At 40.2% G+C, this 21,707-nt stretch overlaps 1 pseudogene across 1 annotated transcript; it reads left to right on the top strand.

Annotated features, from left to right (window-relative positions):
* The first annotated feature begins 11,736 nt into the window (after nt 1-11,736).
* LOC309823175 (calcium-binding mitochondrial carrier protein SCaMC-2-like) lies at nt 11,737-13,241 on the top strand (annotated as a pseudogene). The gene has a single exon. The product of its transcript is annotated as a calcium-binding mitochondrial carrier protein SCaMC-2-like (transcript).
* The last annotated feature ends 8,466 nt before the right edge of the window (nt 13,242-21,707 follow it).

Here is a 21,707-nt window from a genome sequence, read left to right as displayed (position 1 = left end):
TCGTGAATTCAAGAAGTATGTAAGATTAGCCATTGCACAAAAGGAACTTTAAGTTCCCTGTTCACACTTGATAAACTCAGAGGCTTTCTCAAATTTGACACCAATCCTGAAATACAGCATGACATTATCAGTAATGAATTATGAAGCAGAAAGAAACTTTTCTAAACTATCAATAATAAAGAACGATTTCATATCAGCCTTGCTAGAGTAAAGATTTTATTAGCTTTCTATTCTCCACAGAAGATGATATTACAAAATATTTATCATATGAAAAAGCAATCAAAGAGTATGCTGCCAGAAATGTAGGAAAAATGATTATAAATGTCTGTCAGAAATTTCATTAATGAATATATTAAGGTATTATTCTGGATTTTGTGATCATTGTGGTATATTTTAGCATTTTATAATTTGTAACTTGTTATGATTTCTCATCCTAAATACTCCCTTCACCTTCCCACCCAAATTTATAGTCATAATTTTGTAATCTTTTTTCTCAAGGAGGACAAGCAAAATGATATGAGAGTCAATCTTCATGAAACCTGGATCTGGCCCTCCTTCAATTCCTTTCAAGGGTCATATCTTACAGGTGGTAACAATGTCCCATCTTTACATTCCTAGGATACTGCACCACCCTTGTGTTTTTCCCACCCTCAGCCTCATCCCTATAGGCTACTCTTCTCTACTACTTCCCTATTGCATTAATAGGTTAATTCCATTTGAAACACTTGAACTTAAAGTTCAAATAAGGACTTATGGTTTCATGATCAGCTCTTTTTCTTCCAAACACATAATCCATATTTTATCTTCTTAACAATTTGTCAATCGACTCTAATGTTGTTTATATTATTGTCTCTAAATCTCTGTAAAAAGGACTTTTTTCTGATAAAGAAATAAGATTATAACACAGAATAGATATCACCAGCTAATCCCTAATTGACTTAATACTCTTATGGCTGAATAAATATTGTATACAAATAACAACAATAACATTTTATAACACTCAACTCCAAAGACAGAAGGGGGAAATATCCAAAGATCTATTCCAATTTTTTTTCTCCTTTCTCTTCTGGACCTTACAAAATTCACAATGGCCGGCAAATAGTTAAGATTTACAAGATGATATCTTTGCCAGTGGGTGAATAGAAGATTTAATCACTGTTGCCTTGACTTAGCTGGCAAAACAGTTTAAACATGAAGAATTAGATTATTATGCAGTTATTTAAAATGATGTTTACATTAAAAATTATGACAGAAAAATATTCAAAATAAATTTAAAAGATGGTTACAAAATGGGTTGTACCATATAATACTAGTGTTTATTTTTAAAACATTCTGTATATGTATGTAAAAGTCTAGAAGGAAATAGAAGAAAATGTTAATAGTGAAAGACATCTCTGGGTGGTATGACTGCTGAGTTTCTTTCTTTAGGTTCGACCATAGTTACCATCCTTCTATGACTATATGTTTCATTTTATAGTAAAGAAGTTTTAAAAATAAAGTTTCTATAGAAGGCTTAATGACATGGGAATTATTCACAATACAATAGAGAAGAAATAAGCTAAAAATATTTTATATACACTATGATCCCAGGATACAAGTATATGTGTATGTATACATAAGTACATGTATATACAAATGCATTTTATTTAAATTTTTAAAAATATATACAAACCAGCACTCATATTTACTGGGAAAAGATCAGAAGGCAGTATAGCATATAGTTAGTAGGGGTTCTTTCAAGGATTTGAGTATATGAGTGATTTTCACTTTCTCTTTTATAGTTTTTATGTTCAATTTTTTCTGCAATTAATATATACTGTTTTTTAAATGAAGGAGCAAGAACAAGACAGAGGGCAAGAAAACGTTCGGAAAACGGTTTCTCTTTTGCTTTATAACAATAACTGCTCCTAGTAATACCGCATAAAGCCAAACATTTCCTACCTCAAATTTGGGATGAATATCCTCACCGCATTCAGAGAGTGGGAAAGAACAAACCTCAAGCGTAAAGATTTTTCAGCCCAAACATGGGTATGAGCACTGGAGAAAAATTAGGGGAGTACGAGGAAGAGAAAAATGCAGCAGAACAAAGCAAATGACCAAACAGATAAGCAAAGACATTTGTAAAGATTTGTAATTAGGTCAGCAAGCTCAGGGGTGATTATAGTTTGACTTGAGACGTTGAGGGTGCCTGCAGGACTGCAAGACATACACAATCTGAACAAAGACACTGCAAGAAGCCATTATCAACACAGCCAATAAGATCAAGAAAAATCGAATCACATACACACATATATAAACACACACACACGCGCGCGCACACACACACACACACACACACACACACACACACACACACACACACACACACACACACACACACACACACAGGGCCAAGTCATGAATCCAGCCCCTGAAACATGGATGGGCTGGAACACAGATCTGATAAATGATTACCAACTATTTAAAGGGGCAAAAGGGTGGGAAGGTGAGGGTGGTGTCAGGTATTCCTGGTAAATTAAACTCACACAGAGAACATTTAGTAATAACAATACCCATTCTTAAATAAAGAAGTTAACTCTTTCAGTTATGTTTGACTTCTAACTTCCCCTGCATTGTGCTTCCGGTGAACAAATATCTTCGTTTAAATTTGATAAATATCAATACAATTTGGTACGGTTTGCCAAAGAAATACCCTGACAGATTTTAAGAACCTTCATTAACACACCAGTGTCCAAGTAAAAGTCAATTCTGCTTGATTAAATTTGACAGCAGCTCAACCTACCCTGTGTGTAGAGAAATTTGGGTAGAGGTGGTTTTGTGTATATATATTAAAAAAACACTATCAGTTGAAAATTACATCATCCTAAAAACAAAACCAAAAAACTGAGGTGAGTCTGATTGTCAATGCCCTCTGAATAGTACTTTTTTTTTTTTTTTTTTTTTTTTTTTTTTTGCGGTACACGGGCCTCTCACTGTTGTGGCATCTCCCGTTGCAGAGCACAGGCTCCGGACGCGCAGGCTCAGAGGCCATGGCTCACGGGCCCAGCCGCTCGGCGGCATGTCGGATCTTCCCGGACCGGGGCACCAACCCGTGTCCCCTGCACAGGCAGGCGGACTCTCAACCACTGCGCCACCAGGGAAGCCCTGAGTAGTACTTCTTAACGCTTACTAATCTCTTTGTAGTTTGCATGTTATTGGTACAGAAGTATTCATTTCATCTAACTGGTTTGAACTGAGAAGGTTAGGTATTATGGAATGACCAAAAGTTACAAGAAAAGTTTTCAGCTTCATTTCATCCCTAAGTTAGGATGGCTCTCTAGTACCAGACCCCAGGGACCAATCACACATCCCCTCTCAGGGGAAGCTCCCATCAGCAGTGCTGAAGTACGTGTAAGAGTTGAGGCTGGGCACCAGTCCATGGGAAAACTATAAACTGAACAAAAATCACCAGTGAACTTTCAGAGGGTAATAACTTCTGTTCACTTCTACCTTACCTATGCTTAAACCAGTGATTCACCTCTGAAAAGCCATTTTTAAAAATCACAATACCTTTTAACCATCCACAAAACAACAGCCTAATCTCTTTTAAAATCTACTGTTTATACTAAGATATATGATTATTTCAAGTAAGTATGGAAGACCTAATTCCAGGGGGAAAATGGTATGTATATGGGTTGAGTGCAAGGGCTTTTTGGTTTTTTTCAAAACAGATTACCTCATGTAGTATAATCTCTGTCTTCAAATTGAGGAGATGAAGAAATGAGATGAGATTAGAAAGAGATATGTAATCAGTATGGTAGATAATATTTACTACAAGGATATAGTCAAGAGGCAGGCAGGTGTTAAAATGAGCCATTGTCTAGAACAGTAAGTTACTTAAACACCTTTGCGATTTTTAGAAGGAGAAACACCAACTTTATTCTGTTTTCAAAGGTGAGATATCAACTACTTAGGAAACTAAAAATTCTAACTTCAGGTCCTTGGATCTTAAACTTAGAAGTCTGACATAAGAAAAGAAATAACTCTCTTACAAAACATGCATTTGTATATTTGAATATGCAAATGATTAGTAATTAATAATTTATTGGAAGTAGTCTAAAGATCATTGCTTTGTTCTATATATTGATCTAAAAATCATTGCTTTATCTTATGCATGAATTAAGTCCTGGAAAAAGGATGAAAAAAAGTCTCAATATTTAATATTGCTGCAAAATTTTACAAATTGCCATCCAAGGAGTACAAGCAAATAATGATAATATCTACCATAATATGGTGGCTAATATCTTTCTAATTTTACTAACACCATACCTAGGTATCTTTCAAGACAGGTATTATTTTCAAGACAGGTATTATTTTCTTAATTTTATAAACCATAACCAATAAACCTACAGTAAGAAATAGAGTCAGAATTGCGTCATGAGGTTTCTTTGTTCCTTTTTCTCTCTCTTTTTTTATTATTGTCAAACCCAGCAAACAGCCTCATACAGGGTGTAAATAGTCCACAAATACCATTCCAGGGTTTCTTTTAATTCCCTTTACCTGATTCAAATAAGAGAGGTCAAACATGAAAGAAGATCTCTCATAGGCTACTGTATACCTTCACACTGTTCTTTCAGGTGATCATGAACTATTGCCTTAACACTCCATTCATTTATTATTCAATTCCATCTGTCCATTCACTCATTCATTCAATCCAATAGGGAAATAGCCATAGTCAGGGCATTTATAGTTCTTGTCGTCACAGAGTTTATAACTTAACGGAGGATATCGAGGAATGAAAAGCTGGTGCAGCACAATAAGCCCTGTGATAAGAGAATTTGAGACTTGAGCAGTATGAAAGGCTTCCCAGAGAAAACAGACTTGAAGAGGAGTGCATTTAGTCTTGGCAGAAAAAAAGAAAAAGAGTCCTGCCCCTTGTGCCCCACTGTCGAGTATAACTTAGCTCAGTCAGTAGTATCCCCAAACTCTACTGCCCTCTACCCATTCATTTGGTGGTCCTAATCAATAGACCATTTGATAATCTCATTAATGTAACTGAATGGTCCTCTAGAGAGCATACAAATTTACACAGAGAAAATGTTTTAAAAGCAGAATCTCCAAAATGTAAAAGATCAGATGAAAATGTGAGTGCTCTGGGGCTTCCAGCCTATGCATATTTGCTTATTCACCTTCATTTTACCAGAAGTAGGACAGAGTTACATAATACTCTGCTTCGTAAAGTTGCTCATCCTGATATAGGTATTATACTAATACCATTCTCTAGATAAGGATGTGCACAGGGTGAAGAATAATAAAGGCATAAAGTCAGGATGGATTTTAATTCCTGGTCCTTGAGAATTCCATTAAGCTATATGGTTTCCCACAACCATGATTCTACCAGTCAATTACACTAAGAGTGTAAAGGAAACAACCAAACCACACTATTAAAGTAACAAATAAGTGTTTCTGTTTAAGGGAATGAAATGAACTTTAAAAACAGAAACTATTATATATGAAAGTACGTATTTCATAGAGATTTTTGTGGTATTTTCTAAGTATGAAAGTATTAAATTTATCCTCAAATAATAACAGAGGGGGTACTTAATACATCCATATTAGAAAAAGATGGATAAATGGAAAGATAAATAATGTATTTATTTATTTAACATCTATTGGATACTATATTCCTAGTACTATTTCAGATATGAGTCAGTCCTCTAAGGTGTCTGCTCTCAAGAAAATGAGCTCTGTGGACCTGGGAGAGGAATGAGGGGGCCGGTGTGTCTGGAATATGCTGGGAAAAATAATACAGGATGAGCTTGGAAACATAGGCAGGTACCAAGTAGTGCGTGATCTTATAAAGCCAAGGTACTCATTTTAAGAGCTAAACACTAACATAATATAATTTATGATTTTAAAAAATCATTCAGCTTACTGTCAGGTTTACAGTGAGAAAGTGTAGAAATGAGACTAGTAAAGCGTCTTGCTGGTAGGAGGTATCGGTAGTTCAGGTTACGGTGGTATCTGAGCAGACAGAAGAGAGTATAGATTCCAACTAGGCTTATATGTTTGAAAATGGTACTAGCTGATGGACAACGTGTGAAAGTTAAAGGGAAGATAAATCAAGGGGTTGAGTAACTGATTAGATGATATCATTTACTGAGCTCAAAAAGACAGAGCACAGCATACTTGGGGAAAATCAAGGGTTCCATTTTGGCCATATTAACTTTGAAATGCCTGTTAGACATTTGAGATGAGGCCATTGGATATATAATCTGGAGATGCAAACTGGAGAATATATATATATAGTGAGAGAGAGAGAGAGAGAGAATAGACAAGATTAGAGAGACATGTAGCATGTAGTTTTGGATGCCTTCCAACATTTAAAGTTTTGGTAGAGAAGGAGTCAGCAGAAAACTGTTAAATAGCCAACAAGGTGGATTAATAGTGAGGTGGGAGAGAAGTCACAGAAACCAAGAATTCCAAGAAGGAAGGAGTTGGGCTTCCCTGGTGGCACAGTGGTTGAGAGTCCGCCTGCTGATACAGGGGACGCGGGTTCGTGCCCTGGTCCGGGAAGATTCGACATGCCGCGGAGCAGCTGGGCCCGTGAGCCATGGCCGCTGAGCCTGCACATCCGGAGCCTGTGCTCCGCAACGGGAGAGGCCACAACAGTGAGAGGCCCGCGTACCACAAAAAAATAAAAATAAATAAAAATAAAAATAAGGAAGGAGTCATCAGCTATGCTGAATGCTGCTGAAAAGTCAAGTATGATGGGGACTAGATAAGTGAGCGCTGACTTTGGCATTAAGGGATCATTTGGTAATTTAATAAGCAAAGTTAGTGGTGTACAGACAGTAGCAGGAGTGGAGTGGGAGGATGAGTGAATCTGAAGTGAAGACAGGGAGGTAGTGAGTGTGCACAACTCTTGAGAATTTTTGCTGCCAAAGAGAGCAGAGAAATGAAAAGGCAGCTAAAAGCAGGTGGTGGGATTAAGAGATCTTCCTGTTTTGTATGTGATGTTATATGTACATGTTAAAGTTATCAGTGCATGTTTATATGAATCGTACAGGAGAGGTGGAAAACGTGAAGATTTCATGATTCAGACGAGAGGATAAATCCACGTGGAAGTCCCTGATAGGAACAAGAGTAAAGGGTGCAGGATGCAAGGGGATAAGTTGCAGGACTACCTCCTTGATAGAATAGAAGCAGGGACTCCTTGTCCCTTGTAATAAGTGGAAAAAAGAGAGTATGGTACACCTATAGAGTATGGACACCTCCTCTAACAGTTTTCAAATCCAACGAGTTCTCAGGTGAAGGGTGAGGTGAAGCAGAGATATCTTGAGTGAGCAGGGCTTGATGCATATATTGCAGTGGCCAAGTGCAAAATGAAAATGCAAGGACCTTTGTTGCAAAAGCAGGAAAAAAAGCACTAAAAGTACTCGATATAAACTTTTCCTTTCTTCTGCTTTCTCTCAGCTTGCCATTATGTATTTTCTTTGTCATATAATGCCACTCTAAGTAAAGAAAAATTAAAATATTAAATTACTAGCACTTAATTTAAGCATTTCTTTTTATATTGTACAATGCCAGTTTTAACTGGAAATATAAAGGCACTAACTCATTTAAAGAATTACTGAAATTATACAATTTGTATTCCAGAGTTAATCCCTGGAGGGTGCCTCAAAATGACTAGAAAAGACAATGAAAACTAGATTCAGGAAGGTTGGAAGGCAGAAAAGATGCCCTGCCGGGAATTGAGTCAGCAGGGGGGAGTGCTCCCTTGGGAACTGGTATACTCATGGGGCCAGTGCAAACACTTATTTGTGCCTAGGGGCCCCTGCTTGTGGCTCAGGACATACGGGCTGGGCAACTTTTCCTGCCTGCTGCTAGACTGATATATTGCAACCTGAAGCGGGGGAGGGGTGGTGGTGATCTGGAAAAGTCGAGCCAGGCACCTCCTCTTCCCATAGGCCTGCCGCCCCAACCATGGCGAACAGGCAGTATCCAGGGTCTTTAAATCCCTGTGCATGCACGGATGCATCCTCCGTACTCAGGATGCACTGGATCAAGGGTGGGCTAGCGGCTTTCTCCCACCCATACCTAGTCTCAGCCTGCCCACCCTCTGGGTGCACGTGTAACTGTCAGCCTAGTGTGAGATGGCTGCCACTGCAACCCATCCAAGGCCTTTGTGTGGGGAGAAGGGCAACAGCAAACAAAGGCCTCTCCCAACTAACACTGCCCCAGGGAGAGAGTAACATCCTTCCTGGATGGGGAGGCTGGGCAAGGGTATGGGGTGTCAGGGACAGTAGAGGGCATAGAACCCATTCCCAGGAGGCAGGGAGGTGGCAAGAGACAGGATTGAGCACAAACCAAGACTTCAAGGGCCTGCCAACTGCTCCACTGTCTCATAGGACTTCACTTACCAAACGTAAGATCTAAGATAACGTTATTAAGAGTTTCAAGACAACAATGAGAAGCAATCGCAGGCCATTAAGCCAGAGTTCCCTGTGTGGTTTCTGAGCATAGGGCTTTGTGTGTTTGCACTGGCTGTGTATCCATGAAGATGATCCTGTGTGGAAGGATTTGAAAGAGCTCATTGGCTAGGTGCACGTATGTTGGTTTACGCTCTGTAAAGTCAAATCCATTAGCACAGCTTAAATGGGAGACATTTCTCCGTGAATTTTGCATGTTTCTGCATATCTCGCAAGCAGAGGCACTGATTGCCTTGAATTCAAGACCATTGTTTCAAGGATGTCTGGATAGTAAACAGCCTTGAAAGACAGAGATTGGATTTATCCAAAGCAAAGTGGAAGCATGCTTTTGCCCCTTATGAAAGACCCAGACTACCGAATCTCAGGATTCCCCTCCTGAAAGCAGCTCATGATGTGTGCAGCTGTTATCTAGCCTTCCTCGTGTCTACCTGTGGGACCTGGATCTTAGAGAACTGCCCCTACCCCTACCCCAAAATGCTGACACTCTGGTTACCAGTCAGGCTATCATTCATCTCTGACCTAGGAATTGCATATCTTTTAACAGCATCCATTAATATGTGATAGACTAACTTGTTAGCTAAGGTAAAAATTCTACTTCTTCTTTTCTTTTTTAAAATTTATTTATTTTATTTATTTATTTTTGGCTGCATTGGGTCTTCGTTGCTGTGAGCGGGCTCTCTCTAGTTGTGGCGAGCCGGGGCTACTCTTCGTTGTGGTGTGTGAGCTTCTCACTGCGGTGGCTTCTGTTGTGGAGCACAGGCTCTAGGCACATGGGCTTCAGTAGTTGTGGCACACGGGCTTAGTTGCTCCATGGCATGTGGGATCTTCCTGGACCAGGGATCGAACCTGTGTTCCCTGCATTGGCAGGTAGATTCTTAACCACTGTGCCACCAGAGAAGTCCCAAAATTCTATTTCCTGATACTTTTCCTTCAGTTATGTCCTCTCTGATAAAGACTTTCCAAGAATAATTGAATTCGCAAAACACACTCTAAAATCCAGGTCATTGTCATTCCCCTGTTAGCAGATATAGTAAATGGAAGCATCCTGTCTGGAAAAAAATAAAGCTTCTGGCTACTAAAACCGTGATTCACAAAGTGTGTTTCATTGGATCATAATCAGTGATACATACATACACATAAAGTCGCCTATATGATATAAATTCAAAGTAATGTTTTACTACAGAAGTTCTAAGATTAATGAAGTGTGCAAATTTTTTCTTCATACATCAGTAACAATTGAGCATTATTCTCAATAGAAGTGTATGTATTCACATGTAAATTGAATAACTCACTGTTGTGATAATGTTATATACATTATAAAAGACATAAAAATAAAATGAAATAGAAATACTATAAAAATAAATATTAAAAAATGTTCTCAAGTTTCCTTCCTACCTCCTATTGAATTATCTTGTGCACCCTATGATATTGATGTACCCCATTTGGAGACTGGTGTTTTAATGTGTTTGATATACATTACAAATCTGCAAAAGAAGATGTATTGTGTGCAGAGTTTCTCCAACATTTGTAACCATGGAAGTTTCCCCCTCCACTCCAGGAATCTTTTAAGATGAGTGTTTCTTAAAAGGTGTCTTAAAAATATTGATCTATTCTCCAAAGGTTGCAGACTGGTGACCTAGAGCAGTCTCATTTATTTCAATTGAGTTTGTATGACTTTATTAGCAATGTAGCTAGTCTCCAGTTTACCTACTCATAGTACTTCTGTTTACCTTAGAAATTTCCTTTACTCATTCATCTATCTAACATGTAAAGTTCTTTTAGTTTTTTTGTTTGTTTTTTTTTTGCGGTACGCGGGCCTCTCACTGTTGTGGCCTGTCCTGTTGCGGAGCACAGGCTCCGGACGCGCAGCCTCAGCGGCCATGGCTCACGGGCCCAGCCGCTCCGCGGCATGTGGGATCTTCTCGGACCGGGGCACGAACCCGTGTCCCCTGCATCGGCAGGCGGACTCTCAACCACTGTGCCACCAGGGAAGCCCTCTTTTAGTTTTTTACCACCACTTGGACTGGTTTTAAACATCACATGAAGTTCAGTGGGAAGCTTCACGGTCTTTGAGGAGCATAATTTCTTCAGAGTGAACAGATAATTTTGGCCAGGGAGAGTAGGTGATAGCTTACTTGAGTTGGACCTACACCAAATTGTTGTGCAGGGTAAGAGAACAGTTAATGTCCCTCCCCACTACTGTTTTAGGATTTTTTGTGCCAAAAACAGGATATTTATGATTTTAACATTACAGCTTTAGCCTATGGCTGAGCTTGGGGAAGACAGTTGCTGGCTGATACAATAATTAAAGAATAAGAGACATTAGTTTGTCATTTCTCTTTTGTCACCAACCCCATCAGCAAGAGACAAATTTTTCACACAAATTAAAAATGTTAAGTTTACTTCAGAGTTATCTTATTGGATTTCAAATCAGCTTAGAAAAGAAAAGAAAATTTAAATATTTCTCAAATTCTTACAATGAGGGTAAATTAAACATTTCAGAGTATAATAACTGAATCATATTAATCCAGTGAAATTTGCATTGTTTCTGTGATCCAGTGAAAGAAAGGCAAGAAGAGAGAAAGAAATTACACAAACAACAGGGTTAGTGCCTTCTTTTACTTGAAACGTTTTCAAATGTTAGCAAGAAAGGGAAACATTTTGCAAGGTTTTGTGCCAACTGGAATTGTACTGACATTCATTCTATTCCCACAGGGAAAGAGTGGATGAGACAGTAATTGATTTCTTCCAAGAGGATCCATCACCCATGACTCTCACTGTTCTTATACATCATTAGTCAGACAAAAGAAAGTTTCTTAAAGGGGTTTTAGATTCTCTTGAATCAAAAAAAAAAATGCATTTCCAGATCTTTTAATTATTAAATTTCAAAATTGTATGATACATCATGTTTTTGTTATTCTCAACTAACCGATAAAGAGAGTCATTTAGCATGAAATTTAATTAAAAAGTGGAACTAATATTGGACAGAATCAAAATAGAAGGTCTAATGAATAAGGTATCTAGAATGAAGTTTTTGCCATAGGTACAGCACAGTTATGGAGTGGTCAAAATAGTGTAATTTAATTACCCTACATAGGGGAATGTATTGGAGACAGATGAAAGATAAGACATTTAAATGACTGAGCACCCGGAAGCTGCCCATTCCGCCAGCTTGCCGGCACCTGGAGTCCACGCTACTGGACTAAGGACACCTGCGTGTCTTCCGCGCTCTCCCCGCTGGCCCGTCACCCCTGCCTCGCGCCCGATGGTGAGCAGTGTGTTGTGCCGCTGTGTGGCTTCCCCGCTGCCGGACGCCGCAGCCACCGCCTAGCCGTCCGCCTCATCGCCAGCGTCCGTGGACCCTTGCGGCGGCACCGTCTGCGGGGGCCCGGACCACCGGCTGCGCCTTTGGAGCCTTTTCCAGACTCTCGAAGTCAACCGCGAAGGCCGCCTGTGTGTCAACGACCTGACCATGGGACTTCGGCTCCTGGGACTGCACCGCACAGAGGGCGAGATCCGGAAAATTGTACAAGCTGGCGACAAAGACCTCAATGGGCAACTAGACTTTGAAGAGTTTGCCCGTTATTGCCAAGATCACGAGAAGAAACTGAGGCTGGTATTCAAGAGTTTGGACAAGAAGAATGATGGATGGATCGACGCGCAGGAGATCATGCAGTCCCTGCGGGACCTGGGAGTCAAGATATCTGAACAGCAGGCAGAAAAAATCCTCAAGAGCATGGACAAGAATGGTACGACGACCATCGACTGGAACGAGTGGCGAGATTATCGCCTCCTGCATCCCGTGGAAAACATCCCTGAGATCATCCTGTACTGGAAGCATTCCACGATCTTTGATATGGGTGAGAATCTGACGGTCCCCGATGAGTTCACGGCGGAGGAGAGGCAGACAGGGATGTGGTGGAGACACCTGGTGGCTGGCGGTGGGGCGGGGGCTGTATCAAGAACCTGCACGGCCCCCCTGGACAGACTCAAGGTACTCAGGCAGGTCCACACCTCCTGCAGGAACAACATGTGCATCGTGGGTGGCTTCACCCAGATGATTCGAGCAGGAGGGGCCAAATCACTCTGGCGGGGCAACGGCATCAACGTCCTCAAAACTGCCCCCAAGTCGGCCATCAAGTTCATGGCCTCTGACGCAGATCAAGTGTCTCATTGGGAGTGACCAAGAGACTGAAGATTCGCGAGAGGCTTGTGGCAGGGTCCTTGGCAGGGCCCATCGCCCAGAGCAGCAGCTACCCGATGGAGGTCTTGAAGACCCGCATGGCCCTGCGCAACACAGGCCAGTACTCGGGCATGCTGGACTGTGCCAGGAAGATCCTAGCCAGAGAGGGCATGGCCGCCTTCTACAAAGGCTATGTTCCCAACATGCTGGGGATCATCCCCTACGCTGGGATAGACCTGGCCGTCTACGACATGCTCAAGAATGCCTGGCTGCAGTGCTATGCAGTGAACAGCGCACACCCCAGAGTGTTTGTGCTCCTGGCCTGTGGCACCGTGTCCAGCGCCTGTGGCCAGCTGGCCAGCTACCCACTGGCCCTGGTCAGGACCCGGATGCAGGCCCAAGCCTCCATTGAGGGCTCTCCGGAGGTGACCATGATCAGCCTCTTCAAACAGATTCTGTGGACCGAGGGGGCCTTTGACCTGTACTGGGGGCTGGCCCCCAACTTCAGGAGGGTGATTCCGGCCGTGAGCATCAGCTACATGGTGTACGAGAACCTGAAGATCACCCTAGGCGTGCAGTCGCAGTGACGGGAGGGAGGCCAGCCTGCCCACGGACTCGCTGATCCTGGGCCTGCAGCCCCGGGGTGTGTAGCCATCTCATTCTGTGAATGTGCCAACACTGAGCTGACTTAAGCCAAGCTGTGAAAACCCTATAGGATGCACCTGCAAGGGTGGGGGCAGAGCCGGCAGGCCCACGGTGTATGTCCTGCTGACCCTGGCTGACCCTCGTGTCCATCCCAGGGAAGACCTATGGGTGTTCCTCAGGGTCCAGGGCTCAGCAGAACACAGGCTCGCACGTGTGGGGACAGGACGTTTCCTGTGGTGCCTGCCGAATAGCTGGGCTGGGAAGCTGGCTTAGTTCTTCCATCGCGACCTCGCAGCCAGACCATTGGCGCAGGGCACCTTCGGGCCCACCTTGCTTCCTTCCTTGCTGCTGTTTCAAATGGTAGAAGGAGGGCCCGCAGCCCACTCCCCACGCTGCTCCTCTCCGCTCAGTCCATGGGGAAGGGTAATTCTACCCGACCTCAGCCTGACTTCCCAACTGACAGCGCAGCCACTGGCAGGGAAGAGGGAGGAGTCTGGCTTCTGAACTGCCCTGCAGACGGGCACCTGGATCCCCATGTGCATGACGAGGGCAAGGCTGCCTGGCGTCCTGGCGCGTGGCTTCATGGGTCCTGGGACCCAGAGGGCCTCTGCTGCCTGCTGCTGGGGGCTCTTGGGGCTCTGAGCTGGCCCCGGCCTCTGTCAGGACTGGCACCAGCTCAGAACTAACTCCCTCTCCCTCCCCGCTGGCATGAGGGCAGTGGGAATTGTGTTGAAGCAAGAAGGGCAGTTTCTGCCCTGAGTCTGCACGCCCTGGTGAGAGAAGGAAAAGGCGTTCAAGGCCTTAATTATGTATTGTTGGAAAAGACAAGCTGGACAAATGTACAAGTTCTGTTCTTCCAGAGGGAAAACAAAGAGAGCCAATGGCTTGGCCGACTGCATTAAAGTCTGTTTCTGACACCCTGGGGGTTCGTGTCCAATCCCAACTGGGGCAAAGTGGGACCAGCCTCACATTCCAGTGATGCAACGTATCACGCTGCTTGGAGCCTATTTATTTCGTATTTATTTGAACAGAGTTATGTCCTAACTATTTTTATAGATTTGTTTAATTAATAGCCTGTCATTTTCAAGTTCATTTTTTACTCATATTAATGTTCCTGGTTGACTGCACCTTCCCATCACCTGTGAGGTGAGGAGCGGGCCGTGGGAGTGACCCTTCTTGATGCTGCATCGTGTCTGTCCAAAGAAATTCCTCTCGGAACTGGTGACAGAAGAAAGGCAAGAAGGCAGAAGGGCCCTGATCATGGAGAGACAGTCCTTTGGCGGGTCAGGGCAGGACCAGCACCTAGGAAGCCTTAGGATCTGAGTGTTTGATCAGGGGGCAGGAAGAGTGGGGGAAATCTCAACCCTGTTGAAGATGGAAGTCCAAATCATTTCCTGGACTGGGAGGGATTTCTTTATTCACCCTTTTTGAAGGGCAAGGAAGTGAGGTGCCTATCACTGTGAGTTTGGGGTGGGGGCCAGAGGAGAGGGAGGCCAGCTCCCCACCCGCACCTGTGAAGTGGGCTCCCTCTGTCCTGGGCCCCTCTCTACCCCTACTCAATAACGCTGGTCAACGTGTCACACAACAGTCACACTTCCATTCACTGGAATGGCCTGATGAGAACAATTTAAATAGGATGCAAAGATCAATGCAAGATTTATTGTTATATGTAAATAGAGTTATAACTGGAATTGGTGACAAAGCAAATTAAGAAAGAATTGGAAGTTGTCATTTAAAACACCCTTGTAATAAAGTTGTTTCAGAGATGAAAAAAAATAAATGATTGAGCAGTAAACAGGATAAGGTAGACATAGAAATTGTCCATCATAAGTGTTTTTAGTTCATATCCAGATTTCTCTCTTAAACCTTCAAGACTTTAAGAGGGCCTGTTCGGTCTTCTCTAACTTACTGTAGCACTTGAACTGGAAAACTATAGTAAACCACTGAAAGGAATTAGAGCCAGAGATGATGATAAGCATGCAGTCTCACATTCAACAAAAAAAAAAATCAATAACTTGCATTAGGTTTTAAATGGTTCCTGTTTATACCCAGTAGAACCTCAGAAAGGAGAGTGCAAAATCTTATCATCTTACCAGCGTGCATTCTCTCTCTGCTGTTTTCCCTTTCTCTCTCTCTCTCTCTCTCTCTCTCTCTCTCTCTCTCTATATATATATATATATATATATATATATATATATTTGTTTTTTTTATATTATGTCTTAGTGGGAGCAAGATACAATCCTCTCTGAAGCTGGCATCACAATGTATTTTTGTGGGCTTCTACTTATGGCAGGCTTACATGGCCTAGGATGAAGAATCATATACGGTAGAGCCACTTGTCTATAACAAAGTACAAAGGCGGAGGGTAGAAGCAAGATATCAGTTGAACAGTAGGACTTTCATTTCAAGATCTATTTCTTGAAGTGTAGAACACTGGCTCTCTCTTTTTTTTGCTCATGCTGCTAAGGTGGTAACTAAATTAATAATTTGATTGCAAGGTATGAAGTTTATTAATAAGGAGCATGGGAGTGGCAAATAAGAACGAGATTACAGAACAGTGCTGATAGTAGTTAGTATCAAGCATTAAAGCCACACCCTCTGCACAATTAAATTCAGTGCTGAACATTTGGAAACAATAGAAGCTAATAAAAAATTGGCTTGGCCTTCCCAAAGTGAGGGAAATGCAAAGCTATGTAGATACTTTCAAAGCTATATAAATCTTTGGAAGTGATGATAGCAGAACTCAGGGCAATGGGCTCATGATTAAACTGACACGAAGCATCTCCAGCTGGAATAATGCAATTCCAAAAAGCAATGTTAGTAGCACTGACTGGGCAGCCAAGGACTGATCTATTCTGGTTCAAATACTGAACACCCTGATTTGAGTTTCTAACTTTGTTCCTCAAAGAGGTGTCAAAATGATTGTAACAATGTTGATTTTCTTCTTCTTTTCCCTACCCTGTAGCCACAAGCATAAGTTCCATCCACAGTATAAGAACGTATGTTTACAATTATAATTCCTGAGTTTGGGAACACTGTTCCTATGTTTCTTACTTAAGAGAGTATCTGAGTAACCCAAACTCTGAACACTATCCGTACCGAATGTCCATGTTAACTCAGGCAGTCCTAACTTTATTTCATCTCAGCATAGCTATTTTCTGCTGATGAATTAAATAGCAAAATGTTGTTTCAGGTTGTGTTTTAAGGTTGTGCCCTAGAGAAAAATTCAGGAATCAGTTTAGTCAACAGAGCTGCATTCCCTAGCCTACATTTGATTGAATGTGTTCTGTCCACAAAGTGCTTTGGAGCAAAGATGGTAGGTGATATATAATAACTAAATAGACAGAACTATATTGGGGCATTTAGGGTGGGAAACAGAAGAAACATGCCCATTTATAGATGTTGCCATCAGGCTGTTCGAAGGGAAACTGGTACAAAACGTGTTGTCAATAAGAGCAGATTCAACAACTCATTGTTATGAATATAAGCCAAAATCAATCACTTGGGGAAATATCATTTTTAAATGTTTATTTGATCATCAGGTTTAATACCCAAAGTAGCCATATTTATTAATTTCCTTTCTCCACATCAGTTTTTATCCCATTTTAGTCTTCTACATCAATAATATGTAGAAGTACACATTACTACACATTAATAATATGTAGAAGTACACATTACCTCCTTTCAACAAATTTAAATTGCTGATAATCTCTAAAACTGCTAGGAATAGAACTATCCTGTTGATACCCATCAGCCCAGAATTAGTGGAAATAATATTATTATTTTAAGTCACTAAGTTTTGGGGGTGACTTTTATGTTGCAACATATATCTAAAAACTTAACATAGAAATAAATAAAACATTTTGAAATTTGTTCAGATTTTAAAAAATGTTTCACATTGATAAAATGTGACCTCCCAAATTAATATTACAGCTCAGTCTCCCACAATATATAGATGGAAAAAATCATACACACACACACAATGCCCACACATATACTCATTCTCACACACACACTATATTATTAAACAGAACTAACTCAAACATTAAAAGAATAATAAATACTACAAGTAAGAGTGGTTCATCCCAGCAAAGCAAGTGCAATGCTAGAAGTATGATGGAGATCTGAATAATGAGGCATTCTCACATATAATCAGAGGGGGAATAAACTGAAACAGCCTTTGGGACGGCAATATACCAATATCGAAATTTAACATACATATGCTTTTTTATCTAGTAATTCCATTATTAGGTACTTATCTGATGGGAAGGCTGAAATAAAACTATGGCCTAGAACTTCCCTGGTGGCGCAGTGGTTAAGAATCTGCCTGCCAGTGTGAGGGACAGGCAGATCCCACATGCTGCAAAGAAACAAAGCCCGTCGTCACAACTACTGAGCCTGCGCTCTAGAGCCCGCGAGTCACAACTACTGAGCCCATGTGCCACAACTATTGAAGCCCGTACACCCAGAGCCCGTGCTCCACAAGAAAAACAACTGCAATGAAAAGCCCATGTACCTCAACGAAAAGTAGCCCCCGCTCACAGGAACTAGAGAAAGCCTGCGCACAGCAACGAAGACCCAACGCAGCCAAAAATAAATAAATATGGCCTAATATATACAAGATAGACTATTGATTGTGGCATTGTGTGTAAGAGTTAAAAACTGAAAAATAAAATCTAAATATCCATAAATAAGAAAATGATTGATTTATTTTTAAAATCCTTATTAGGCAGAAGTTTACAAAGAATTAAATAAGTGCTTAATATCTCTAAGATGGATGAACTGAAGGAAAAAAGTATGTTATAAAATGATATAGAATGCAGTGAGTTGTTGATACTATCTGTATAAAAGGTGTATATGCCTTTTCTTGAATTTGCATACAAAATTTTAAGAAAGAAACACAAGAAAACATTAAAGATATTACAGTAATTAATTTGGTTAGTGGGATGGGGAAAGATGAGAGAGAAGAGAGAAGTTTACTATTTATATTAAACATTTCTATTTGTCTTTGTTATATTCATGAATAAATGATTGATAGATAGATAGATAGATAGACAGACATTCCATGTTTATGCATTGATCTCAGCACTTTCTGATGTATTTACTTATTTTCCTCAAGTACCTCCTGTCATCATTTTTGTTAGGTAGGCAAGGGTTTTTCATAGTATCTCTCTTTTAATAGAATTTAACAGATTTTATTAAATTTCTTTATCTATTAAAAGAGAGACAATACAAATGTGTACTTATGAAACAATTATTTCACTTCTAGAAATATACTTTAAGACAATGTTTTGTAAACTATAATTTTATTAATTAGTGGGTGGGGAAAGCAATTTATCAAGTAAAAATCAACGTTTTATGTAGAACAGAATAGAATAGAATAGAATAGAATAGAATCAAACAAGAAAATACAAAGTTCATGAGATGTAGAAAGGGTGAGAACTGTGTTGGGAAGATTTTGATGTATATGAGCATATGTTTGCACATGCATGGATTGTGTTGAATACTCACAACTTAAGGTTTTACCTTTAAATAATGAACCAGGAGCCAGCCACAAGCATGCTGCTACTTTGCCATAGATTGTGATTATTGACTGAGTAGACTGTACTACCCTGTGCCCTGTTTGCTTTATGTATTTCAGTGCTATGTTACTTGGTGCTAAGTGAGAACTTAAAACTCTAACAACAAGAAAAAGCTTAATAACTTACCAAAGCATAATTTTTGGAGCCCTTTACAGAGTTGAAGCCACAAGGAAACTTGATAACCTATATTTCAAAACGAAAAAAGCCCCTTTGAGGAGTAAAGCACATGGCTTCATTTTGTGTAGTACAAGACAGGAAGAGAGGAAGAAGGTAGTCTCCATAAGAGCAAGTAAGAGGGAAACAACTGAAATTTAACAAATTAATAGACTCACTGTGAGCTAGTTTAACAGTTTAGAATACTTGGCAGCCTCAAATGTAAGGGAAATTTTCATCCATTCTCCAGGTCTTTTTCACAGGCCTCCATAGGGTCCTCACAGAAAATTAGTGGCAAAGCAGAAGACCTGTGAATGCCATCTGGGTGGTGTGGACATCAAGGGTTGAAGTAGGTTTGAGAGTTGAGTAGCAGCACCTAGAGGCACCGTTCATGCTTCAGGACTCTTATAAGTATGAGATGGTGATCAGTGGCCACTGTAGGACAGGCACAGAATCTGCCCTTGTCTTGGAACCTTCTCTATACGAGACAAGTCTGCTGTTAGGGAAGCTGCGGAAGACCTCCTATTCACCAAGACTTGCCATGACGCTTGGCAAGATCAACTACCACTGGGTTAGGCCTGTGGTAACAGGCAAAAGCCATCTGCCAGTGGGAGAGAGGCAGGATACCTAAACATGTTCAAGAGCCTGCACTGATACAAGCAGAATTCATTGCAATGGGGGAGGAGAGAAGGGTTCAGGAAACATTTTTATGGAGGGAGAATTGGTTGTTTGCCTCTAGGGGAGGAGCAGAAATACTGAGAAAGTCTCAGCATTACACTTTACTTGAAATGTTATAATATTTGAAAGTAGACTCTTATGAATCCAAGATCTATATTATAAAAGTGTAGAGGTTCCTTAAAACACTAAAAATAGAGTTACCATATGATCCAGCAATCCACTCCTGGGCATATATCTGGAAAAGATGAAAACTCTAATTCAAAAAGATATGTGCACCCCGATGTTCATGGCAGCACTATTTACAATAGCCAAGACATGGAAGCAACCAAAATGTCCATCAACAGATGAATGGATGCAGAAGATGTGGTATATATATACAATGGAATATTATTCATCCATAAAAAAGAATGAAATAATGCCATTTGCAGCAACATGGATGGACCTAGAGATTATCATACTAAATAAGTCAGACAGAGAAAGACAAATCATATGATACCACTTATATATGGAATCTAAAAGAAAATGATACAAATGAACTTATTTACAAAACAGAAATAGATTCAGAGACATAGAAAACAAACTTATGGTTACCAAAGGGGAAAGCTCGGGGTGGGGGATAAATTAAAAGGTTGGGATTAACATATATACATCACTATGTATAAAATAGATGAAAACAAGGACATACTGTATAGCTCAGGGAACTATGTTCAATATCTTGTAATAACCTATAAGGAAAAATAATCTGAAAAAGAATATATATAACTGAATCACTTTGCTCTATACCTAAAACGTTGTAAATCAACTCTACTTCCATTTAAAAATAAATAATTTTTAAAAAACTGTATTTTTTAAAAAGGTCTATATTGTAAACACTAGAGCATACTTTCTCAACCTTGGCACTATTGACATTTTGAGCCAGATAATTTTTTGAGCCAGATACTGCCCTTGTATTACAGTATGTTTAGTAGGATTCCTGACCTCTGCTGTCTAGATGTCAGTAGCATCCCCCAGTTGTGACAGCCAAAAAGGTCTCCAGTATTGTCAAATAGTCACAGATGTAGAGACCCACTGGCCTAGATCAATTAGATAGATAGAAGGATAGAGAGATAGATAGATAGATAGATAGATAGATAGATAGATAGATAGATAGATAGATAGAGTTTAACCATAAGCTAATAAAGAAGATAAAATTGAATCATAAAAATAGTCAATTTTTAAAGAGGCAGGAAAGAGAAAAAAGGAACATAGATGGGTCAAAGAGAAAATAAATAACAATATAGTATTATTTAATGATTTAAGCACCCCCAAATAAAAGTTAAGAATTGTATTCCCATTTAATCTCAAAGCACCTCTCCAAAGTTTGCATTCTGGGTGTCTCACATATCAGTGAAGGTGTGATGATACCTAATCCTCATCCCTGAACTCCTTGTTTTCCCCTCTGTATAGTTCCCCACCTAGAGTAATGACCTCACATTTTTAAATAGATCACTTAACTCTTCAACAAAAATTCAGGGCTTAGTACCATCCGTCAAAAAAAAAAAAAAAGTAATTTTTTGTTTTGCTAATAGGTGTTTTATTTATTCCAGGTTCACTTCTTAAGATGAATTTTGACATTACATCATCTGCTTTTCCCATAGGATCCATACAGAGCTTAATGAGGACAGGGAACTTAGTTTGTTTTGTTCAATAATCATGTTCAAGTATTTAGAATAGTGCCTGGGACAGTGCCTGGAACATAGAACTCAAGGAAAAATATTTGTTGAATGAATGAATAATTGAAATTATACGGTAATAGGTATTTAATTTCCCCTTGAATTCTATCTGCCACTTCCTTATAAAGAAAAGACTTCACCTCTCATTTTATGGTTTTTGTTATAATTTTTATCCCCATTACAGATAAAATAAAGATTAACTTATTGACGTATATTTTTGAGTACAAATTATTATCCAAAACATAGTTATCATTGCCTAGAAAGAATGTACTTTTTGAAAAAT

The sequence above is a fragment of the Grampus griseus genome, assembly GCF_964374135.1.
Source record: "Grampus griseus genome assembly, chromosome: 5".
Lineage (NCBI taxonomy): Eukaryota > Metazoa > Chordata > Mammalia > Artiodactyla > Delphinidae > Grampus > Grampus griseus.
The sequence above is the reverse complement of the archived record's forward strand: the minus strand, read 5'-3'. Positions and strand labels throughout refer to the sequence as shown.